At 38.8% G+C, this 26,843-nt stretch overlaps 1 protein-coding gene across 28 annotated transcripts in view; it reads right to left on the bottom strand.

The window, feature by feature from the left end:
* The window catches only part of CHRM3 (cholinergic receptor muscarinic 3), a 285,519-nt gene that overhangs the window by 211,068 nt on the left and 47,608 nt on the right, over positions 1 to 26,843 (bottom strand). For 5 of the 28 annotated variants that reach the window (XR_011094652.1, XR_011094651.1, XR_011094653.1 and 2 more), the window contains exon 2: positions 15,757 to 15,858. The exons of the other annotated variants lie outside the window; for them this stretch is intronic. The gene's annotated coding sequence lies outside the window, so the exon portion shown is untranslated. The remainder of the gene's footprint in view (positions 1 to 15,756; positions 15,859 to 26,843) is intronic. 28 annotated transcript variants of the gene reach the window in all.

Genomic DNA, 26,843 nt, shown 5'->3' with positions numbered 1-26,843 from the left:
TGCACACACTGATGTTAGTGTCAACCTTATCGATAAAAGTGTTGCACTCATGGCCTTCATGCTAGTTGCATCAGTGGTTTTCACCTGGTAACTACTGATGTAACATTTGCCTAATGTTCATTATGATTTCCCTCATCATGATGCACACAGTTGCTCGGAAGGCCTTAGGTCCGGTGCCTTGTATCTTGTACAGTGTTTTCTACTGATGGATGCAGGTATGAAATGTTGAATCTCCCTCAAAAATACAGTAAGAAAAAATTAAAAAAAAAAAAATAGAAGCACTTCAGAATGGAAAGGAACTTCATATCTGTACATTCTAAACTGAAGAAAACTCTTCAGTGAGCAGAGAAGCCCATTATTGCAAAGTCAGAAAGATTTTGCAGATATGGAGATTTGAGAATTACTGGTAAGAAACTTCCCTGGTAATTTTCTTTCAGAGACACATGGGGAAGTCAAATATGTTCCCAAAACTTCGTGTCCTGCTCTGCAGCCTAGCCATAAATCAGTACTGAGCCCTCAACTCAGAGTCGGTGCTGCTTTTTTATTAAATCATGCTACCAGCTGAAACACAGCCAGCATCAGCGTGCTTACAACAGCACAGTCAGGCATCAGTCAAAAACCCTCAGGGACTTTACAGTTAGAGGTTAAAGCCAGAAACATACGTGCACTTCTAAAAAGGGTGCAGCAGAGAGCACTGGAGAAAAAATAATGATGTTTTATAACCCAGCTGGGAGGAAGTTGAAAAGCAGTGGTACTGCACCTCCCCTACCTTGTACTTGGCAAGGATGAGTTACCAAACACTGTAAGTGTTGTTTTCGCGTTAAGCTTGCTAGCAATGCTCTCTCAGTTAAGGGGCCACCTGTTCGGAGCTGCAGGCTTGGGACAAGGGAAGGCCAGAAACTCAAAGTGGAGAATACAGGAACTAGGATGAGGACTGACTCTGCCTCTTAGGGAAAGGAACCAATGGGCTCATTTGCCAGAGCATTTTCACTGAGGGACCAAAGGACAGTGGAGATGGCAGAGACACAGCCAGCAAATTTTCTTCTTACCACTAGAAGAAGTGTATTGGAAGTAGCCTTCTGAAAGTAGAAGGGAAGTCACGAGAGATGGGAACAAAGAAGAGTTAGTAAGTTTTAACACATTTATTTTTCTGTGAAAATACAGGATAGCAAAATAGCCAAGGAACAAGTAATTTTGCTAGAATGCATAAAATGTAGGAAATTCAAATGGCTCTGAGCTAACTGAATATCCATCAGTTCACAGTCTACGTAACTCTCTAAATTGCTGAGCAAATTAGTTCAGCAGATGTCTTCTGTTATTAAGGCATAAGTACACATTGTACAAACCCCAGAGAGTCAAATTATATTACTGATTTTATAGGGGGTGATAAAACCCAATTTTTAAAACCTATTCTGTTTTAGTATAATCCTTATTGTAACTTAACCCCAGGCAATGACAGCAAAAAAAAAACAGCAATGCTTTCCCTCACAACTGACGCAGTTTCCCTGACCAAGATGTTGGTAGCCAAATGTGACTGCTCCTCTTCTACATCACTCTTCCTCTGTGTGTCTAGGAAGACACAAAGCTATTACAGTGTCTAGGAAGGTCCTTTTGCGGGAAATAAGAAGAGACGGGCAGTATTTTTTCTGCTAATTAGATATAAACAAATAAGATAAAGAATTCTGATACTACAGGATGTACCGTACTTTGCTATGTGGTAGATTTATTAGTAATAATTATGAGAATAAGTTACAACCAAAAATCATTAAAGTGAGATTAAAGGCTTACACTAAAACTATAAAAGCTATGACCTAAGGAGTAACCTTCAAATACTAAAAATGCTTCCAAAAAACAAGGACAAACGTGCTATGTATGGAGGAATAATCAAACCATAAACTTTAGGTAGATGTCTGAATAACCATACTAGAATAGAATTAGAAATACAAATGAAAGAGTACCCATAGTTTTTAGTACTTGACAGACTTTAGAGGAATACTTTCTTTTGAAATTCCTCATCTCAATACCTGTTTCATCTATGAAAAAGGTACAAATGCTTGTGCTCCAGAGAGAGCAATATTTGTACAGTTACAATGAAACAACTTCTCAACCTCTCTTCTCAGTGGCTGATTTTCCAGTTCAAATATTTGGGCTACAGGTCTCTATGCCAATGGGCTTTCTGCTTTCAAAGTCTCAGAAACAATGTTATGGCTATGGCAAATTTGTACTTCGGGGAATACCCAGGATCCCATGGATTCAAAATGTGGCAGAGTAGGTTGACATCAGGATACTCCTCATTCAGTTGCCCCGTAAAATGCCCAGTAAAAGCTAAAGTACAAAACTTAAAGACATGTTTTCAGTATAGATAAGATAGGATGCGTTAGCTTATTTACAGAACTGCTTCTCCCATTTTCTTTCAGAAAAGTGTCAACAGGACGTAAAATGGACGTAACTTTTTTTTTCACCTTCACATGCTTTTCTAGGCTTTTTTTGGCACTGTACACTTCAACTGAAAGCAAGAGACAGCAAGGCCATTTTTCCTCCCATTGTACATCGTGCTCCTGATGGGGTCACCATGCCGCAAGGAGAGGCCTGCTTGATGCCCCATGCAGAGAGATGGGAAACGGGAGAGTGAGGGGAGACAGCTGCAGCATCCAGAGGATGACAGGAAGAAAAAGTGGGTGGGAGGCTTTTATTTTCTTAATTTGCAGCTATCATTGCCATAGTTTTTAAACAAATGCAGAGGTATCCAGCAAAAGAGGGCAGAGGCAGTTCATGAAGCCGAGGGCAGCCCAGGGGGCTCAAAGCAGAGCCCCAAGGCCCTGAGGACTGACACCAGTTTTGGAGGCTCTGCATGAAACTCACCACGGCATGTGTACAGAGCTGTATGTCCAGTTGAGGTTCGCTGGGCCTGCAAACTGCCCAGAAATGGTGGTTCTCCCGGGCACAAGGCTAGCATTCAGCCTCCCTGCCTGCCTGCAGCTCACCATGCTGCAGGAGGGGCTTCATCTCCCCAGCAAAGCCCTGGGGGAGCCTTCAGGGTTTCTCCTGCACCCCTACTGAGCTGGTCCCTGGAAGCTGAGCTGGCCCTGACCTGCACAAGCATCCAGTGCCTGTTGTCCCTTACCTATCAAGTCCTCATAGAGGAGGAGGATTTCAAGGCTGGTGAAGGTTTAAAGGATGGGTTACTGTTCTTTTTCTACATCATATCTATTTCAAAAGCCCATAGTAAAACAATTAGAATAATTCAATAAAACATCAGCAACAAAAGATGCTTTGATTAAAACACAATACTCTTGTGCGGTCACAGCTTTATCCCTCTATCTTTATTATTCGTGATTGTTATCTCATGCTACCCACGAAGCTATGTAACTTTATAACTGTGCTTTATACAACATAGCAGGGTAATTGTGTTCCTAACAAATCCTACAAGTACAAAACTGTGATTCTGCAATGCAATAGATACCAGAAGGGTGAGGGGGGAAAAAAAAAGCAGCTATGGTTGTTTCATGCTGGTGAAATACTAGAAAATCTTTTATTTCATTTCCATTTAACAAATACATTCTATTTTAAATCATAACAGCAATAAAAGGAGATTACATTGAAAAAGTGATTTATATTCCATACAGGCACCATCCAGAACACAAGGTATCGACAGAGCTTTTACTGTGCATCCTGTGAACTTACAGCTTTGCAAAAACTCCAAACTCCTGTTTGAGGCATTTATTTTTTTCTCAACAGACAGCTTCTATCTTTCCACATAGAAGATGCTTAACCATATTCTTGTAACAGTGTTAAGTATTAGAGGATTTTGAAAAACTAGTAAGGGTTTGAACACATGCAAAGCAGGTTTGTGTGCTTGTTTCCAGAAGAGTAAGCTCTATGAGAAGATGGAGGAGGAAGAGTTTTTTTTTTTTGCTGTTGTTGTTTGTTTTTAGATTTGTGTTTTGCTTTTTCAGTCTCTGAAAAAAAAGCAGAACATCTATTAAAAAATATGTCTACAAATACATGTGTTTCATTTTCATTGGTATCTCACTACCACTGTTCTTTTTTCATAACAGAAAGATCGTTATCTTCCAAGAAATCCTTCACAGAGGGTCTTTGTACATTGTGCCCATTTCTTTCTCTATTTGCATCAAAAAAAAAAGTATAATTACCTAAGCTGCAGGAAATCAAGATTTCAAATACTAATGCATTTCATATAGTACATAAGCAATGCAAAAATAAGATCACTGTATAGAAGAAAGGCATCAAATCTAACTATTCCCCACTTTGAATAATTAAAAGGATATATATGAAATCCTTGTACAGGCACCTGTAAAATAACTAGTACTATAGCATTAAAAGTCAAGTCCAGTAAAACAGAAGTAAATTTCAGACATTTAAGATTATAGAAAAATTATATTCAGCTTATCAGTCTTTCAAACAAAATGTGCTATGCCTAGTTATAAGAAAATTACAACGCTGAGTTCAGCTCTTCTCTTTTCTTTACCAAATCCCATTGGCTTAAATGTGATAAAACTTGAGACTGAGAAAAAACAGATTACCTCACACTAAAATAAATTGAAGGGTAGGTTTAATACTTTTTGTGGGTAATGATCAGGACCATCTCAAGACAGTTTTTTTAGTTTTAAAACCTGTAGTTCAAAATCAGGTGGATCGTACAATCATAGAATAGTTTGGGGGAAGGCATCTTAAACCCCAAATCCAACCCCTTGAGAGGTAAATAGAATAAGATGAATCTGTGTAAGATGACTGCTGCCTCAGAAGGGAAAAATTGGCTGTAACTATTAAAACAAAACAAAAGCCACCAAGGATTCTTCTTTAGAATAAAAAGATTTTGAGATGGTAAATATCTTATTTTCATCAAAAACTTCATCAAACAACATTATCAATTATACACAGAGAGATAAATAAGCCAAAGACTGCACACTCCCATGTCAAAAAACATTGGGTTTTGAAGCAAACTGCCCAGGAATTGATGAAAACGATGAGGCATGCAACAATCCTGAACAAAGCCAATGGAGAGGTACACGCTAAAACATTATCAAGAACCCTAGGGATTACCTCTGAAACTGCCTACAGGTAAGACAATTAGGGGGAAAAATGTTGATTAACTGAGTGGAATTTAGTTTCAATATAACCCAATAAAAGAAAGATTAATACTATCTACATCCGTAATTGCAGCAATACCTGGCCATTCTTGCAAGGTAACATCTGAAACAAGAAGACTTTTCCCTCCAAGTAGAGAGAACAAGCAATTTCTCAGACTCCCTGGTGACAGGCAACTGTGTACTTTAAATGGTGACCACGGTAAGTCAACAAACATCAATGACTGCCTCTTTCCAAGCAAAACAAACCAGTTTTGTAATAGATTTTGTTTCTCCAAAAGTTTAGGGCAGTAATCGTAAATGTATGATTTTAATCTTATCTTGGAGAACTCTGTGCTTAAGTCTGCTTTGAACATCCAGCCAAACTAAAGATTTTCCTGCCCAACGGCCTGAACACATTTGATTCTCACAAAGATTTCAGCATTTTCGTTTAGAAACCAGAGCACTGGCTACTGAAGTGAGATACCTGAAGGCTTTCTATTACAAAATTTTGCCTTACACATTTTATTTCACATAATATATTTTTAGTGAACTATATCTAAGTTCTCCATATTACAGTCATTTTTCCCCAAGTACAATTTACATGGTTTTGGATTTTTTTTTTTAATCTCACTTAGTTCTTTATCATGCTTGAAACAGTTTTTCTTGCATTTTTAAAGACATTTTTGGAAACTTGTAGGAGCACAGGAGTACTGCACTGTCTCTGAAAGGGGCCAGTGAGCTTAGGCTTATCTCCAGCAGTGACCAAAAGCAAATGCCCAGGCAATAACACAAATGGCACGCACCATCTCCTTAGCCTCCAGCCACTTGACAAAATTGCTGAGCTTCACATGGTGTCTGTGTACTGCATTATCTCCATCTCCTAAAATCCCTCTGCAATTCTTTATAATTTTCCTCTCTATCCCAAATAAGCTAAAGCCATCAGCAAACTTTGAACCTCAGCTACTCTCCAATGAAATGTTTTCACTCAAATAAGCAAGTTTAACACATGGTTAACCGATTTTTGTAACATCAGCTACAATGAAGTCACAGTAATACAAAACAAAGATATATCCTCTTCACAGGTGGTTCCCCCCTCCCAGTTTTCCAGTGAAAACACTCCAAACTGTAACACAGCTGAAAGTCTCAGAGATGTTAGGTTTCTACAAGTTTCAGAGAAATTCTAGTGGCAACTCCACTCCATTTTGCCTTGCAGTCTTTACAGCTGCTGGTACCAAGCACACCTGCAGCTTAGGTCCCCCTCTAAATCCTGGCTGTCCAAGGAGGAGAAAAATTGAATAGCGAACATCAGGAAAACACTAGGAAGGAATAGGGAGAGGTATCAGAACTGATGATTTTCCAATGAGACTGCGATAAGGGATGTGACCAGAGGCAGAAGGGCAGAAGAAGCAGTTGATATGTTTGGGATAGGAAGACGTAGATGGCTTAGAACAGAAATAAAAACACATAGGAAATAAGGTTCTGTTATCTTCTCTGCTTATGGAACAAAATGGTTTTTTAATTTCACGTCTAACTGAACATTCTTACATTAGGAAAAAAGCTGTTGCTTTACTCACTAATCTGTAAAACAGCTAAAAGGTGATAGCAGTATTTTAGCAATGTTTGAATTTTCTGCGTGAGCACAAGAGTTACCTACCAGAACTTATAAAACACATTCTGTTTCTATTGCCCTACAAGTAAGAAATGATGTCATTGATAAAGGCAACGCTGTTGTCATGAAGAAGGAAGAAGTGTCATCAACCGGTTTGGTATTCCCCCATGCACAGAGATGTTATTGGCTGGATATTGGACACTGGAAGAGGACAGACCCAGGGGTGGGGTGGGCAACCTGGGGAGTGCCCCTCAACACATCCCACCTGGGAGACTCCAGCAGCAGGACAAAGCAGGCACCCAGAAGCACACCTGGCTGTGGTGGAGCTTGGCTGAACAGACAGTCGGCACCTGCACAGCAGGGTGGGAAGGAGGTCCACCACAGGAGCCCTGCATTTCCTCTGAGCAGACGTTCCACTGGAGTAGGGATGGGGGAATCCAGGAGCAGAAGCAACTGGCCATGCCACGTGGCAGGAACATGTACTGGTATCTGGTAAGCTTCCTTCAGCTTTTCTATCTTAATATTCCAAGGTTTTCAATACATTTCAGAAATAGATGACTCCCCCCCATCCCCATCTAAAAATGACTACAATACAAAGAAAATACTTTTTGTTTTTCATCACTGGTAAGCCATCAATTTCAAGATCTTGCACACAACCTGCATAGTGGCTCATTTGCAAGAAATTAAGTACTATGTCATCAACATAGGTGAAGAAAGCAACATTAGACAGCTGTGTTACTGCTCTCAGGACTGCCTCTCAGACCTCCCCATACACTACTGAATACACAGATTACCACAGTTTCATCACGCGCACGTGCCCAAAACCATGTAGAAGAAAGCATTAGAGAAATACAAGCAAGCGGGAAGCATGAAGGAAATGAAAGTCTGCATGAAGGAAAGTGAAACTGGGTGCAGGCTTCAGGGAGATGACGACAGGAAGGGGGCTGCAGGCAGTATGGCAGCTGGGTGCCAGGTAAGAGCTCCATCCCATGAAGAGGCAGGATTTGTCACCTCAGCCCCCTCTGGCAGCTGCTCCATGCAAAGCACGCTACCATGGAAGGCAGAAATGACTTAACGCTCTCGAGAGCAGCAGCCCAGTATTTGCAGGGGAGTGCTGCCAAGGCACTGACCTCTGACAAAGCCGCGAGTGTGTGAATCAGTGGTGCTCAGCACAGTCCCCTCGTAAAATCTGATGGTGAGTCACCAGTCACAAATAGCTTCCTGCTCGCTCTGCAAACAAGGAAGAGGCAGGAAAGCGCTGAATGAATGAATAAATGGTTTGTGTATTTCTCTTCTCTGAAACGCTGGCTCCGAAGGGCACACAGATGGAGGAAAGGCAGAAGTGGTAAGAACGCAGCAGCTGCGCATTGGTATTGAGGATGGAAGAGGGTAAAGGAAAGGCAAAGGGACAGAGAAAAAAATACATTGCAACTCAAGTCAGGAAGAATAATGCCCTCTTAAGATAGACTAATTCGCAGACATGTTTTCAGCTAAAACATTGCTCATCTTTCATAGACTTGAAAGAGCAATGCCCATCATCTCCACCGCAGAGCTTTTACAATCTTTCTTCCCTACAAGATAAATACTCTCTGAAGTGCAGTTCTGTAGCGAGCACTGAAAAAACGTCTTGTCTTCTTCAATTATTACAACTGCTCTGGGATCCCAGACAGAAGTATTTAAAGGACAATGCATATCATAAGGGGCTTTATGCAGTTCTGGCTGGACAGACACCTCCCACGCATACCCATATATCAACAGCAAGAAAAAATGTTGCCCAGGGCATTTCCATTTCCTGAAGGCAAAGAATCGAAGACATCCAGAAAGTCCTTTAAACTTCGAGACGTGAAAAGGACCTACCAGGTACCAACATACAAAGCCACTTTCGCCACCATGTGAGAAAGTATTTTAAAGGACATACAAATGACTTTTCCCTGAGAGTAATTAAATGAATTAAATGACAAAATTTTCCTCAGGAACTGTGCCAGGTGGGAAGCTGCTGCTGTACAATTTTGTCTGAAATCTGCTAACGTCACACAGGTAGCTTGCCTATTTTTCAGTTCATTGCTTGGCTAGAGCCACCTAAATTAAATCAGGACATGTTATGTCCTTGGAGTCACCTGATTATCCCAGAATAGTGTCAGGAAGAGATTTGACACTATTTTAAAAACAGCAATGTCAGCAGATATGGTTGGGATGATGGTACCTGACTGACTTTCACTAGGAAGATGATCCATTCCTTTCTCCTATGTACTGTTCCTACAAGGGCTTGACAAAGTCCCTGAACTTTTTTTTCCACTTTATTTCTGAAGAGGACAGGCAATATACAGGCTATATAGGTATATACAGGCTATATAGGTATAGGAATAAAATGGATTAATCGAGTTGCACCTGAATTCAAATTCATCAAATCTACCATTTAAAAGGGTTTCTATTTTTTAACAGATATTTTGGCTTCTTAATTAAAGGTAGAAATTTCAAATACTTTTTTTCCATTTTTTTTTTTGACATTTTTTACTGCTTCCTGATGTAAGCATCTTGACCAGGTCTGATCATGTGTTTACAATGCTTTGGCATATAGTCAACATGAAAAAAAACCTCATTTATATAATTTTATTTTTTCAATTGTCAAAAAATTATTTTTCTACGGTTTATCATTTTCTGGGAACTGACAGTTTTACTAATCACAGATGTCTACAGAAAGCTCATTTGGCTATTTAGAATTCCCTTGTGCACCATAAAAGGCAATTAAAATAAAACTTGGTGTTAAGATGTCTTTATCTCATCAGAAGCATAGATGACTCATTCCTCCTTTATTACTTTGATGTCCAGCTAGAATAAACCAGGTTTGGGGCAGCAGAAAGAACTAAAGAAAATGAACCAAAAAGGGTGTGCACCAGAAGGTAGTGAAAAGACACAGCTCCTTCATCTCAGCAATGTACATCTCTGGATACTACTCTGGAGCTACAGGAAACCTTCACTTAAGGAATCACCTTTACCTTTCCATGCCTTTGTCACACAGCCACAAGGAGGAGGCAGCTCTAGGGACGGAAAGCCAAGAAATAAAACTTTGTTCCATTACAGTGCAAGAGCTTATGGTGCCTCCAGGTACATAGCCATGGACATCAATGCCAGAGGAGCTGAAGTCCCGGTTCAGAATTCACAGAACAAAACTGAGAGGCAAAAATATTTATTTTGCAATCAAAACTTATTTGAATTTGGGAACAAGTTTATCCAGTGAGTCTGCATCTCTGCCAGCAAGGGCAGAGAGGTGTTCCAAGATGCATACACTCCTCTGGAATTATGCCAGATGTGGCAATAAGGAATTATTATTTTTTAAAATTATTTAAAATGGTTCTCTTGATAAGAGGAAAATAAAAACCTAAGAGTGTTTCTCAATTGCTAAAAATCCCAGGTACCATATTTCTTGATGCACTACCTGCCTAGCATTTTTATTTACTATACAGTTAAACTCAGTGAATCAGTTTTCATCCATTCTCGAAAACATCTACAGTCATCAATAACGTTTGACGTACCATTATTGGTAGTACAAAAGACAGAGGATTCAGTCTTACTAACATAGGATAATATATAGAGTTTTCTCTATTCTTACAGTTTAGTGCTGCATTTTATATCTATTTTATTTTGAATCATCTTGCATTGTAGAAAGCTTTTCTTCTTTTGTCCCTATCGTTTTCCCTCATTTTCTGTTATTTGTAAGACATTATAATTCTTTCTCCATAGATTTATGTCAGTAGATGTGCTTCCATGCTGCAATACGAGAATATTAGTAATAGGAAAAGAACCTAAATTTATCATAAGTTTTCTAGTTATTCTACTGACAGGCAATAAATCCAGCTACAGAACAGTCACCAAAACTTATTCTTTGAACCTGTAACCATTTAATAAGGAGCCACTGTCAATATCTCATACAACAGGAATGATTTCTTCCCTGGAAGTCACAGGATGAAGTCAGAAAGCAGGGTTTTCCTTCATAGAAGATGTATAAATTACACTGGGCTTCCTGAAAACCTTCAGGAGTGAATCTTGGTCAGGGGATGATGGATACCAAGCAACTTCCTTGAAGTCCCCTTACCAAGCGGTGGCAGAGGCAGGGATGGAGGGAGCTTTTTCTCACTGTGCTGCCAGTCCCCTGGACTGCACCAAAATGTCCTTTTCAATTCTTCCCTGCCTGCATTTTCTTGTCGCAGCACGTTACTGAGGCACAGGCAACGACAAAACTGAACAGAAGGCATTCTGACAACAAGCTGCGCAGAAGCACGCAGCCCCTCAGGATTATTCAAGTAACTTGTACTGTAGCTGTTACTAGCTAAGGCAAGTTTGCCTTTGCCTTCCCCTGGACCTTGCCCATGTCTGCCCAGGAGCCCTGTGAGCTGGTAGACAGCCCTGGTGTCCCACTTGGCCATTCTGGACCTTGCTGCCCTGGCAAGGGACTGCTGAGGTGTTTTGTCCTTGGCTTTGGGCTGAGCATTCATGGAGAAGAGGAGGTACAAGAAGCAAGGGGGTGCTGCCAGGGTAACGTGTTGATCCACAAGGCAGAAACTTCTCCCAGGACCTACAGCATAAAGGCTATGTCTGCCTTACTAACATAGGCCCATGGCCGGCCTTCTTTGAAAATCTGTGCAAAACTGGAGAAGTCTGTTGGGGGGAGCAGAAGAAGGCAGAGAAGAAGCTTCAGTAGGGACTGCTCTGGCAACAGCCCTATGGGGCCTTGTGGCACAGAGAACGGAGGCCACATCACCAAACTCCTTTAGCAGAACACATGGATGCACCGAGCCTATGACGGAAAAACAAAGCCAACGAGTTGCAGACGGAAACAAACAGAGCAGCCCATTGGAAATTCAGGTGACAAGTGATAGGATGCAAGGAAACAGTCATAAGTTGCTCCGGGGGAGGTTTAGGCTGGACATCAGGAAGAATGTCTTCACAGAAAGGGTGGCCAAGCACCGGACTGGGCTGCCCAGGGAAGCAGTGGAGGTATCAGAGATGTAAGGATGCAGTACTAAGGGACATGGGTTAGTAATGGGACTTGGCAGGTCAGGTTGATGGTTGGGCTTGATAATCTTTTCCGATGTAGCTGATCCTACAACTCAGGGGATACATCAGTCTTATACATGAGCAAGATGAGCAAAGTCAGCATTGAAGTACTTGCAAAGCAGAGAGAAGCGCACACGTACTCACTGAAACATATGGGTGCTCTGACAGCACAGTGACCCTTACATGGGGCATCCTTGGAGATCAGTACGGACATTCCCCATCTTCTCCCAAAACCACTTGCAAATTTTTATATTATCACTCATCAAGCACACTGTTGTAATCTATTTGGAAACCCTAGTTTTAGTTTACTTTTAATTGATTGTGTTACATGTGAACATCATCACAAAATGCACTTTACTGACCAGATAATTTTGGAAGGTTTTCAGCTGCTTCCTCCAAGCCAAAGTGCAGAAGGAACAGAAAAGAGGATAGAAAGAGGCATAATTCAAGAGAAAAAGTGCATGACCTAGTAATTCCCAACACGTTTATACAGACATTGACTATTCCTGATGTGGGTATTTGTGAGTTAGGAACTTGAAGACTCAAATCCTTAACTCACATAAGCCACGAATGAACACACCAACATTCTAAACCAGATTTGCAACGCTGACCTGGACAGGAGCATATTGAGACTGAATATGCTAAGGCTAATAGGAAATTTTTAGATTTCTTCACTGGAAAATGTCCCCATAATCACATCTGGATGATGAACGTTCCCAAAAGATCCAGAAGGTCTGTTGACAAACAAGGGAATGGAGCGCCCTGCTGCACAGAGCCCAAGGCAGGGCTTGAGTGAAGCTGAGGAGCTAAGACAGCATGCTGCATGGCACTGCGCCAGCAGAGGAGAGGAGGAGGAGGAAGGAAAAAGTGCATCCATCTTGTCTTTGTCAAGACTTCATTTCTTCCTTCATTGGAAGAAAACCCCAATTCTGAAAGTGCTTTCCTAAAAGCAATCTCTCTTTGGTTTTCAACCAGCACTAGGAAGAGACCTTGACAATGTTGTTAACATGTGCCAGCTCCAGGCATCTGAAAGCGGTACATCACATCACACTCCTGCCTTGAAACAGCAAGTTGCTGATTCATTTCTGATCCACCACACTTGACATTCACATCCTCTCATAACGGTGGCCCATCCCTTCTGCTCCTTCCCTGCACTTTCTTAAATAAGCTTAAATTAATTGTCCATTAGATATAATATGTGCTGAGGATAATACTGCAGCATATTTCAATTACTTTCATAAATTAAACAGGAAGAAAGATGCTTGCTCTATCTTCTTAAGGACTTATTTATGACCATGTTATGGTTTTACTTGTACAGTCAGCCTACCAATTAATTTTCAAGTTACATATGCTAATCAAACACATGCTAATTATGTATGCTAATCAAACACAAAAAAAGCTAAACATGTATGTTGTGGGAACCAGTATAATTTGAAAACAAATTCCATTTTCCAATTTTCAATATACACAGGCAGAAATAAATTTTAACTTTCCTAAAGAGAATATAAACAACCCATTTATTATATGTGTAATTTTTATTTATAAATACTTGCCTATACCATTGTGAATTTAAAAGAGAAAAAAAAAGCTTTATTTACTTTAGAGCTGTTTTCCATATAGAGGAAAAACCTCAAAGCTAGGACAATGCAGTAAGAATTAAGAGATAAGATTCTCTAACAGGAGAAAAGCAATTAAATATGAATTTAAGAACAAATTACCAAAGCTGAAAAAGAAAACTATGAAGCAGAATTCACTATGTTTTCTGTTTTACCTACTTTGAAAATTATGATAAACCAAATTTAAGATTTCAAGCCTTAATTGTATAATCCAAATCATGTAAGTACCCTAATGTAGGAAAGAGAGCAGGATAAACTGCATGGGTGCACTTCTAAAAAGGGGTTTCATTCCGGTTTATTTCCCAGTGTGAAGAAGCCAGCTCATGCTTGACAAAACCAGGTACTGAACCACCAAGCACTAGGCAGGCACTAAGTAGGGACCAGTAGGGAATTTGCATTAAACTACATCACTGATCAGAAACAAACACTCATGTATATGCAGCCTCCGACGGATAAAAAGTACTGACATACTGAAGCATAACAAAATGATTTTTTCATTAAAAGACAAACGCTAAAGCCATGTAAGAAATAATAGATGTTCTTTTGTTCTTTAAAGAAAATGATTTACATAAAATCAAATTAGCTTCATCTTTTTCTTTTAGTTATATTTAAAGAGGAACTAGATGCCTGGCTCTGTGTTCACTGCCTTCTGAGAAGACAGAAATTTCTCTGAGAAGACTGAGAAGAAAAACTGAAGATGTCATGCCACAAATCCTGCCACGTGACTGCTTCCGTGGAGCAGCACACAGCATGAGACTAAAAGTAGATAAGTTAATGTCAGAAATGATATCCAAGAGTCTTTAGCAATTCAGTTTTTATTTTATTCAAACCAAAACCATAGGAACTCAAATACAAAACCTGGTTTGGGTCAGTTTTTAGCTTTTCACATGTTACTAGATTTTATCAGTTTAGAATTACAAACACGGAATCTACTTACTGTCAATGAAGAGTAGCATCTATAAGATGCTATTTATCAATCCAACTAAGTAGCAAAATTTTTTAAGATAGCGTGGGTCCTTAGAGATGTCTTGATTCTCAGCAATGCTAGTTACTAAGTTTTAAAAAAATAAGCAATAATTGTAAGCCATCTTATCTTGCAGAGCCAAAATGTTCCTTGAGGGGAAAAAAAAAAAAAAAAAGAGCTGCAAGGAGTGAGGCTCAAGCAAGGCAGTCCCAAGGTTTTGAGCACTCCCATGGGGAAAGGTATCAAACATCAAAGTCAAGTGTGGATGAGTTTGCCTCATCCTTTGAACTTGCTTTTTTCCTAACTTTGTGTCCTCTTAGCTTTGTCAACCTGCTCTAATTGCTGTTTCATGAAACTGATAACACCACAATTAGTGCTCATCTTGACAGTTTATTCATCAGAGCAAAGCACTCTTCTGTATATCTTTACAATTTTCATATTTGTGATTCAATGGCCTTGTGTCTCCTCTAATAACCGAAGGACTGCCATCTTTCAGTGTACAGGTCTTCTAGAAACTTAATGGTTTAAATTGCATAGGGAATGGGTTTGAGTCAATACATGATTCACAGAAAACATTATTCGCAGAACATGAACAATTACAGTCCTTCTATTGTTTCAGAACATGTTAAGATTTATGATCCATCTTTGTTGAACTACAATTTGGAAGAAAGGACTCAATTATCCAGCTTTTCAAAGTAGTTATATTAAGCCGAACAAAGACTAAACACTAAGCAGTATTACCACAGTAGTTTACAATAGCAAGGATATGGAAAATACACCATGAGTTAACAAAGTCTAATACTTAACATTCTTTTGAAAATAAATGTTATTTTAAACACACAAGAGCCTCTTAGAAGTAGTTACGTAGGAATAAGAAAGTACTGCTTTGAGCTAATTGATAGAAACATTGCAAGTAGTATTTTCCCCTTTTTCCCCTTTTCATTAGAACGATTCCACCACCATCTGATGATCCTTGGGAATTGACTTCTCCCTTGGGTGGGCACATAACAGGGACAGACCCTGCTATCCACCATACCTCAGTAACTGAAGAACATTCCACAAGAGAACTGTTCTCTGACGGTTTTCCCTTTAATAAATGTCAATTGCCATATATACAAAAAGAAAACTCTTTTTGTTATTGGAAACCTTTAGAGATCAACTACAAAATATTGTATTATCTACTAAATTCAGTTTTAAAATTAAGTCAGATCAGTAATGACCTAAGGCTAGATGAAATGAGTGTCACCATAATTTTTAAGTCAGCTGTTTACAGCAAAAAACAATCTTCTATCTCACAAGTACCCAAGGGAATTTTATTTCAAAGTGGCATTCCCGCACTGCTCCAGCCCTCATTGTACTACCGATCAAGGAAAGCTCCACATAACAAAGACAATACTAAAGCTAAATTTTACTTGAACTGACCTTTGGAAGATGAAACTTGCTGAGGTACATCCACTGGGCAATAACGACACTGATTTCGAACACTTTGTCCTGATTAAGATGGGTATTTTGGTGGCCTTGGACCTTTTAATAATATAAACATGCATCTTCAATAAAAGAAATATTTCAAGAATTTTCCTCTCCCTCTCCAAAAGAGCTTCATTATAAAAATTCCACGAACTGCCCAAAATGGTAATCTTTAGGAGAACAGTTCTTATTTAAAGAGAAACAAAAATTTCTTTCCATCCTGTAAAACAGCCCAGTTTCCAAAGCCCTTCCCACCCAAATTCCCCCTACACCTAACATGAACTTAAGTATCTGCTTTAATGAGTTATGATAAAGATATTTTTACTTTACATAAAGATGCTATCCATCATTAATGGTCCTGTTTATACTCAGCCAGCTAGTTTAATTAAGTGGTAAGCCATTATGAAAGTAGAAAGCTAAAGGGACTCAGCAGAAATGCATACAGAAATGGCACGCAGAACAGCAGTAAAGTAGTAGAAGGTTGATATATGAGACGTTGATTGGCAGGAGGTTTTGGCATAAAAACATCTTCTCCTGCTAATGGTATAATTCAAGTTATCTGGCTCCATCAAAGAAAGGCAAAAGCTGGTGTCTAAAATGATGAAGCTACTGAAGCCATAATAAAGACTTGCATTTATGAGCAGAACCTTTAGATAGTGCTATGTGCTATAAATTAACATGCCCTTAATACAGCATTTGAAAAGACAGACTTACGATCTGCAGTCTTTTTCAGGGCCTGGCTTAAGCCATTAGGGTCTTCACTGTATACTTTCCCAGACAATAAATACGAAGTAGTATTATTGGGTAACTCCATACTTAGAGAAACATTGATAACTCCTGTGCTAAGACAATCTTTAGGATGAAAGATTCTTTGGTATGAGAGAGTGTGAATATCAAACCTCTATACTACTTTTAGGAATATTATTTTATTTTTCTTTTTTTTATTTTCTCCTTCTAGTTGCTGTCAACCTAGAATACACAACTCTTGCTCACTTCTTGGTACATCGAAAAGACTTGAAACATCTTTTCCTAATATCCCCAGTTTACGTAAGTAACACTTTGCTTCACAATTGGAGGGTTTCCTTTGCCCACCACAATGCCAATAACATGAAGGATCAGCAGATTTCCTCTGTTCCTCTGGAGAAACAGTCCCTGAGCAGCTTCATCCACAAAGAGAGAAGGAACTTTTGCATGTGGAAAGCAGGGAGAGACAGCTGTCTCAGGCCCCACAGCCTGACAGCACTTAAAAGCTACTGGGGCACCTGAAAGCGACGGCGCAAGCCAACATATTGCTGAGTAACTATCAGCCAGCTTATGCTGCTTCTGTCAAGGTCCAGCTAGGTGATATGCTGCTCACTGCCACGTGTAAATGCCACCGTATGGCACCATCACACAGTGTGTAGGCATCTGCACAGGGCTTCGTTGAGTAGAAAACTTTTCCAGCACCTGAACAGCAGATTACCAGGTAGATAAGCCCTCTTCTTCAGCTGCACCATGACATCAAATCCTGCCAGCTGGAACTGTCTAGTGACTTTTCCACATGTTCAGTGCTAAAATGAAATGTAAATGTGAGGGAACATGGGTTCCTTATCTGAAGTTATGGCTAGAAGGCAAATCTGATTAAAGCAAAATTATTAAAAAAGAATTTTGAAAGATTATTTGGACTTTGCATATGTACAGAAATATTTACAGCCATAAGAAGTTACTAACACATTGCAATGAACCCAGAACTTCAAAAAACAACAACAACAAACTCATCTTTTTAATCTTTTTAATCCACCTTCTAAGGAAGGTGGCTCAAATTCACATAAAATGTAAGTTATGTTCTCAGGGTTGTGGATCTTCTTGGGGATGATAGTTTATCCTTTGGTCTCTTGGCTCAGGTTCTAGATTACAAATCCAGGATTAACACAATGAAAATTCCTTATATAAATATATTCTGTATAAAAGCATTATTATATTAATATATATTGCATATAAAATATATTTAAAATCCCATATAACACCATAAAAAGTTCAGTAGCTTTATCCAGCCAAATATATATTCACACTTTGCCTATAAGATTTAATTGAATTTCCCTTGGTAATCATAACTCTCCTCCTTCAGATGAGGAAATCTCATTTGACTGACAGCCCCTCAGCTGCCTTTCAGACTGATGTTAAGAAAATCAGAAAGATGCCTTTTGATGCAGGATTTGAAGTAGATAGCAAATGCACATACACAAACTAGGAAAGGTAGAGCTACTAATGGGTGGGTTGTTTGGTTCTTTGTTTTACTTTCAGGCAAACAATGCTATTGCAAATGTCAAAAATCCACAGATGTATTTGGGCATACAATCGTTAATGCAATTACTTTCTAATGATATTTAAAAAAAACACAGAACATAATTTTGAATGTTTTTACTAATCTTGAATTATTTCTCACAGAATGGAACTGGAAATTATCCTGAACTGTGCAGGCCCAAGGCCCAAGCTCACTGAAATTGAATCAAAAGTGTCAGGTCAGTAATGTGAAGAAGACAGTTTAGTTAATATTAGTGCAACACTCTAATTAGCACTGCTGAGAAGAGGCATTTAACCTGAGCAGAGCACAAATCTGACAGGGCTACACTGCTTATTCACGGTTAACTCAATTATTTTCTCATAGCAGAACACTGTGCATACAGATGTACCAGGAGTGCTGCACACGACTTCTCTCTCAGGGATGAGGACGACTAATAGTGGTGTTGTTATTGCTTGCCATTGAAGAAGTCAGCTCTTTCTTCCTACAAATATATTCTAAGCAGGTATTTCCATTTTTTTTTTTTTTCTTTTTCTTTACTCTTGATGCTTAGGGGACAAATAAAAGCAAATGATATCCCTGATAAATATAAAAACACTTATTTGCTGGAACTATCCAGAAGGAAGAGACCCACTGAATGAACACATACCAATGTACAGAAACCCTAAATATAAAATTCAGCTCTAACTCCTACTAGAGACCTTGCTGTGGCTTGAGTATCAAAGGACTAAACAGATATTTTGCCACAGCCTGAGGATGGTACTCGCCATCAGTCCCAAAGGGATCAGACAAATAGCGCTTTGAGGAGTATGGGCTCAATGCCAACTACTAATCTTTATTTAACGGCATTTGCTCGGTGCTTCTGTTTCACGTGCGAGTTGCTTTGCATACACAAAATTAGACTTTTCCAGCCATCTGAGCTATCTCCTGTGAAAGACACAGTTCTGTGGAATCAGAACTGTGATTGGATTTCTCACTGGTCTTACGGTATTTCTGAGAAGCCTGGAGCAGTGTGCTAGCAATGGTGATTTCTTTCTCTCTCCATTATGGACTATTCAATAACAAAATTATATCATAAATATCTATCTATCTATATAGATAGATAGATGTATGTATCTATAGATATAGATAGATGTATGTATTTTTCTTTTTTTGTATTTTTTCTTTTTCCCCTCAAATTTTGCTTTTGTCTGTCTGAAGAAAGCCACAGCTCCTGATGCTGCTGGGTTCTCACCAAAATTCTCTGTTCTCTCAGCCCAAGTATTTCAAACAAAATGTTTAGGCTCAACCAATTTCCACTCTCAAATGACATTCTCTGTTTGTCTGCTTTTAGAAAATTTATAGCCAGCTTTAAATAGTGTACAAGTCTATATGCTTGGCTTCTCATAAATTGTAGTCTAGCATGATCTCAGGTGTTAAATAATACAATTATAGTTAAATAATTAATCAAAGCAAGGAAGATGTATTAAGATGAAAGGCGAAGAAGAAATGTGTTTTCAAATCATATTTGAAAAGAAAGTTCTCTAGGAAATTAAATTCATCAAGCATCACATACAAATGAAATCCTCTGAATGCAATAACAGTGGCAGGGATGTTCCCTGCTTTACCACGCAGAAGCATGCAGCGTTGTGAACTGACATACAGAGATGAGCAAAAAAAAAAAGTTTAACTTGGAAACACAGAAGACTACTTATAGGCAGAGGCAGAAGTGCTAGTTCAGGATTCACGTTTGCATGTTTGTGCTCCACAGGAGAGGGCCAGCGACTAAATTCTGCAGGTGCTGGCACAGAAAGCTTTGATATCTGGAAGGAAACTACCAAGGAAGAAAATGCTGCCAGGCCACCAGCTCCTGTCCACCTCTCCACAGTACAAAACAGGGCAGCTGACCTCAGGCTGTCCCCAACAGCCAGCCCATCACAGGCACCGACGGGGCAGCAGAATGCGGCCCCCCGAAGTGGGGATGGGACAGGGCTCGCCCAACTTCTCCCTCTGCAAATAGTGTCACTTCTCACAAGTTTTCTTTCTGACAGTCCACAACTTCACAACTGACATGGGTGCAATAGCAAACTGCAATGACAAGCCCTTGCTTGTTCAAAACAGGGGCAACATGCTAAACCAAAAGCAGAGAGCCTTAAGCGAGAATTTGAAGCCAGAGCACAAAACTGACTTTGAAAACCATCTCACCCAGAGACATTTTTTGACATGTGAAGAAAAGTGAAAATAAAAGTAACTCGTACAAGAAAGACAGCAAAACCTAAGCATAGTTGACTACCATTTGAAAAAAATGGATAATTTAGTCAAGTTTGGAAATAAATATAATTGACTCAGGAAAAAATGCTGTTAAAACATATTTGAAAGATAAACCCTTTGGAAATGAAGCAATGCATAGTAAGACTGAGCATCACATGTTTCACAGAGCATACCATGTGCTGATCCACATCTCTCCTCACACATACATCCATTTCGTGAATAAAATTCCAATTGCCAAGGAGATTCTGATTGTTGGTGAGGCAGAAGTGCCAGGCCCAAGGAACATGCCAGCCTCAGGTCACTGCTAAGGATGTTCAGAAGAGTAGAGCCAGATGCAAACGTGGGTACCACCTGACACCAGATTCCCTGTGTGCTGTTACATCCCTCAAACGAAGGATTCTAGATCACCTGTGATTCCTCCAGAACTTTTTTTTTGTTTGTTTTAAACAAAACCAAGCCTGTATTCAACACGTTTTTAGACACAACACTGTAGAAAAAGTTCAGAGGGATAAACATATGAATGGTGCTTGGGTAGCCATCCTCAGGCTTCCTAAAAAAGGAAACTTCACACATTTGAGAAGAAAAAAATGTGGAAGTCAAAGAGGATGTTTACAGTAGCTGCTAAGAATCTAATTGAGAGCTGAAGTATTTTTTAATACTTAGTATTCAATTTGTTTATTGTTGTGGGTGAAAAAAACAATTGTTATTTTTATATTTGACGGACACTCTATCTCAAAAGTCAAGAATACCTCAATGTTCTATAGCTAATTTTTTTAAATTTTGAGGGAAAATGTATATCAACACCTCAATAAGCACCATGTTCAGCTTCCTGTTCCTTTTGTGCTTCCAGAGAACGACAACGAGCAACCAGCTCCCATTTGAAGCACATCTAAGAATTATTATTTTCTGAAACAAGTCCCTTGATAAAGATGTTATTTCAGACAATGCAGGTGAAACATAACTTTAAGCCCAGTCTCTTCATATATGCTGTGCATAGAATAACAAACTGCACATGATTAATGTGTCTACATTCAGACTTAAGCTCACAGACAGTTTCTACTGTTCTACATAATACTTCTATTCTACATAATACTTCTGACTCAACTTCATTTTCACATTTTCTACGCAGCACAGTAATACCCACAAATGGACAGATGCATTGTCATATCTATGCCTGGCTTCACATAGCAGGGATGCTTACAAAATGGCACAGATTCACACATGTAAATCCACACTGGATTATCACACGCACCTCCTACTGGTGGTAATTCTTAACGATGATGCAGTCATTCCTGGCACTGCACATAGAAATTGTATGCTCTGTGGCTTTGTTTCTATGTTAAAATATAGTTTTGATAGCTAATAATGATAATAACAATATGACCAAGAAAAAAAAAATGTTTTTCTATTTTCCTGGAGAAAAGAAGATACCATTCTTATTTTTGGCTGTGGTACCTCTTTAGGAACAAAAAAAAATTGTGTCCGCTCCAGCTGTCTGAAGGAATGTATCCACACACTGCAGTCCAGATTTTTATTATTGTAGTCTAAATAGTATGCTTCCTTTTCTTTTTTCCTCCCCCTGAGATTTTTTAAGTTTCTGACAATTTGCCTTTAGTCACTTGGTGCTTTGTTTCTAGGCATCATCTGCCGCACTGATGTTGCCACCACAACTCTCAAACTGCAGGTTTGAACTCATAGTGTGTAATCATTTATTTAAAATGCTACCCTAATAAAAATAGTTGTTATTATTATTATTATTATTAGGGTATCTGCCCAACAAGGGATGATTTCCCTCAACTCTGAATACAAGTTGAATTAGCCTATGTGGCTTATGGCATGTAAGTAGAGATGGACTCTTTGGTTCTCAAAAAAAAAAAAAAAAAAAAAAGTATTTAGCCCCTGCACTGACACCTATCCTGTCTCACTGGAGTGTGAGGCAGCCCCACCTTGCTCCACGCACAAGGCTGACTCAAAAATTTCTCCTTCTTCCAACTTGGGCCTCTAACTGAGTGGGGTTTCCTAACACCACCAAACCCGGCTGATGGTAGACACAGGGACACAGTGCCAGCCCCACTGGTACCCAGACCAGGCTGGAATTAGAGGCAATAAGTCCTTTGACTGGGGAAAAGAAAATAAAATATATTTAATAACTCTCCCTGCCAGCATCCTGGCTCTCCTCACCATCCTGAGACATGAGAGACACCTGCCCCAACGCCTCTGGGCAGGCTCCCCCTGCCTGCCTACCCCAAGAAAATCTTTTTATTTCCTCCCCTTTGCAAAGAAATAATGGGAACAGCGGGATCCACTGAAATGGAGAGGACTGCCAACTGCAATCAGCCATTAAAAACACCTAAATTCCCTGTAGCCCAGCAGTCACCGCGCTGTCCCAGGGAGGAAATACCTTTCAAGCAGAGGAAGGAACCGAGCCCAAGTTACAGAATTATTTTATAAAAAGACGACAATTACTTCATCTGCGGCAATTTTCTTAACACATCCTTCCTTTTCTGTTGCTTTTTTTGTAACCAAAAGACAGTTATTCACATTAGCTTTATAAACGCCTAAAATATCAGTGGTTGTCTTAAGGAGACACAGGCTCGGCTGCAGGTGGGGAGAGGAGAGGGGTCGGCTGTATGGCACACAGCAGGCTTCGCTTCTTTGCTTAACATCAGAGAAATCAACACACATTTAAAATATGGACTGTGTCTGTCAGCTGTTTTCTAATCAGGTCTATCATAAAATATGCCCCATGCTTCTGTGACTGACTGTAAAACTCCTTTTATTATAAATAAAGGAAAAGGGTTACTTATTCACAGGTCACCCCTTACTTGTTCTTAAAAACAGTAAGTTAAAACAACATTCATAGCTGCCAACTTGACTTCTCACTACAATGAATATTTTTCTTTTTGATTAAAAGCAAAATCAGTGAGGAAATAAACCATTGAAAACCTTGATAACAAAAGGCTAAGGTTGCCAGTCATGGCATGGACGCTTTCAAATATCTCATTTAGTGATAACAGAAAATATCAAGAATATAAACTTTATGACCAGAAAGCCATTCAACACTGCCCATTTTGAGTAAGACTTTAATAATGACCATAACACTCATAATCCCCTGCAGTCAGCCACTGAAATCATTTGATGACACCTGAACCTTGTCAGAGAAGATATTCATCACTGAGTAGACTTCAGTGTGGATAAAATGGTTTCATTTCTATTTAGTGATACAAATACACCTATTTGGAGTAACAGAAGTATAATTTAGGATTAACGGTAACAAAAATCTTTGTTAATTTAAATCACAAAAGAAAATAAAGCAGCCTTTTACTTTTCAGGTATTGAAACTTCTGAAATGCACAGGCAGTCTCTGGAATTTACTAGAGGAAAAAAAAAAAGCCTCCCCTCCCCACAAATCCCAAATTTATATTTTAAAAGCTGTGTGTGTGTGTGTGGGGGGGGGGGGGGGGGGGGGGGGGGAGGAAGGGGGAACAGCATGAGAAGCAGAGAACTGTTGCCTCAATCAGTGAGATGGGTAAACCAGGTGGGATGAAGTGAAAAAGAGCAGGACACAGAAGCTGAAGAGAACATACATGCAAGAAGAAACCTCCTCCATTAGATGCTGCTGCCTGAGATAAAACAGAGGAGCTTTCAAAAAAAACTTTTAAAAGTCTCTGTCCTCTGCACAGGTGTCATTTCCTGTCCGTGTATTTTAACTGGGAAAACATGGTGTACTTCTCACTATCAGGCTGTTTATAGACTTTTCACCCTTATAGCACTCTGCTCACCAGCATATTTGAGAGTGGGAGTCATCTACTCTTACAGTAGTGACCTCAGAAATGCCATCTACCCTCTTGGCTTTTTGTTTTCTTCCTCTGCAAATTGGCAGATATTTGTCTCTGTCATATAAACACTGCCAGGACTTCAATTTCTGCATCATTAACAATTGCAAATGGCTTAAATATTTCCTGAAATCTATAATTATACTTTACACCATTAGAGAATAATATTGTAAGTACAGTTTAACAAAGAGAAAGCATCAGGATTACTCACCCACAAACAAAAGGTAGATCTGTTTTGCTTTATGAGTTCACATAACACAAACCACGCTTAGCTGGTTCATTATATACAAGTGCATAATAAAGCTGTAAAGATAAATGAATTACCAGTGCAGACTAACCATTTTATAGCTACCCAAGACAATGGCATTCAAACAAGACTACTGCATTGCAAAGCAGATTTAGTAGATTAATGTGTTAAGTATTATATTTCATGTTTTAAGAGCATCTGTATTGTATACATACTATATAAATCCTGAATAATATAAGCAAGCATAAAACAATGCAATAACTAACCAGCCATATAATGTCCAAAAAGAGTTATAAAAGTTTAACATTATAGTTTAAGGACCCAGCCGAAAAGATGAATGAATACATAGTGGAAACCAGGGAAAGGTCAAGAAAATGAGTGTTTGTCGTGCTTCTCAGTATTTATAAGCCAGCACAAATCATCCCACGTTTGTGCTAGTCTTTCTCCTTACAAAAAGGAGTTTAGCCTAATGTTTCATTTTTACTTTCAATGATCTTAAGAATACATTAAGACAATTCAAACGTGCTAATGCTCAGCAATGCGCTGAGCAAGCTTTTAAGTACTTCAGCCTTGACCTGCAGAATCCCTGACATTCAAACCAACTGAAGCAGGAAGGGACAATTATCCTGCATTATGCTTTATTATGGCACAGAAAATCAAGGAAAAAAATGGAGTAAGATTGCCAATACTATTTCACATCTGTCTCACAAAGGAGCTGAATGCAGATTTTAAGGACAGGGGATTCGGTATATGAATTTACAATGTCAGCAAAACTCCCAAACGGTAACTAAAAGGACAACGATAAGGTTATTAGAATTGCAAATACAAATAAGAATTGTTTATACATAGGCAATGCTATCTTAGAGTAGTTTGTAAACTAATGGCAGGCACTCAAAATGGGTAGAGTTTTGTAAAAGACATTTAATGTAATTTATTGATTGCCCACAGTACCTTAAAACAGACAAAGAAAAGAGGAGTCTAGGAGAAATACATACTAAATTACAGGGGAAAGCATGAAGAAAGGATTACTGATATAGCAAAGAGCAATATTCAAACCTGACAAATGAAAATGAAGATATACATGGAAAGATGCATCAATATCATTAGGGCCATTGAAACCCCTGAACGGGTACAGAGATGACAGAAAAGAGCAGGACAGAGAGAACATTTTAAGCTCAAGAAACACCCAGAGGTGCTTTGCAAAAACAGCAAATGGAAAATTATGTTGAGCAGCTGGCCTACCTCTTAGAATAACATACTTTTTAAAAGGAATGTAGATATCTAGTTATACAGATAAAATTCTGGCTGTTTTTATCAGAAGCCTCATGCAGGAATCAATGTAAGAAAGTTGCATGAAAAATAGATTTTTCAGTCATCCACAGAATTAAGAAGGAAACTTACTTAGCTAAGGAAAGAGATAAAGATAAGCCGGTGTGCTTGAGTCAACAAAAGACACGGATAAAACTGTCCATTATATATTGCTCCTGAAACTTTGTGAAATCTTCTATTCAGAGTTATTATTACATTAAATTTAGAAAGTGAAGTTATCTAATATCTCAGTTCCTTCATGCAGAAGTGAAAGAGGATACACCTTGTGGATATTTTTGAGGATGTAATCATTTTTAAGTCCAATTCTAAGAATAAAACTATTTCTACTAGAAAGGACTGAATTTAATAAAAATTATTTAGAATTGAAGTAGTTTTCCCAATGACAGGTTTCTACGTCTTCCTAAAGCAGCAGTCCTTCAGTGACAACATGTGATCTAGCACTCCTTAAAACATGAAAGAAAAACTTTTTTTTTTTTTTAAATGAAATAGTACTATTTTATCAAGTGGTAATAGGTAAGTGGCAGAAGTTTCCAATATATAGTTTAAAGCAAAGTGATATTTACTTAATATGTGGGTTTTAGTATGCTCATATATAGAAAGAATGTTAAACAGCAGCTACACGTACTTTACATCAAATTCAGGCTGCTAGTTCTCAAAGATTATACAAGGTCTGGCCAAGAAATATTCTACCATGCAGATTTCCTGCTAATTCAACAAAATTTCCAGGAGGGTGAAAGCAAGCAACAGTACAAATATTTTAACAAGGTTAATGGGTAAACAAAAACTTACAGGTGTTATGAATCTTCCAGACAATGATAGACAAACATTGCCAAATGAAACAGAAGTGGTCATGGCAATTTATGTAATTAATTTTTCCTCAATATGAGATTTTGGGACTTTTGCCAGACTATAAATTTGGTTAAGTATATCACTAGAGTAATCTTGGCTTTATTGAGACATGCTACAACACAGTATCTTGATTAAGAAACAAACAATATAAAAATCATCACAACTGTTACTGAATTGCTTACAAACTTGAGTTCAATAATATTGTTCATCTGATACCCTCCAACTGGTCCTAGCTGGCGTGCAGAAATTT

Source organism: Anas acuta, chromosome 3 (genome assembly GCF_963932015.1).
Source record: "Anas acuta chromosome 3, bAnaAcu1.1, whole genome shotgun sequence".
Classification (NCBI taxonomy): Eukaryota; Metazoa; Chordata; class Aves; order Anseriformes; family Anatidae; genus Anas; species Anas acuta.
The sequence above is the reverse complement of the archived record's forward strand: the minus strand, read 5'-3'. Positions and strand labels throughout refer to the sequence as shown.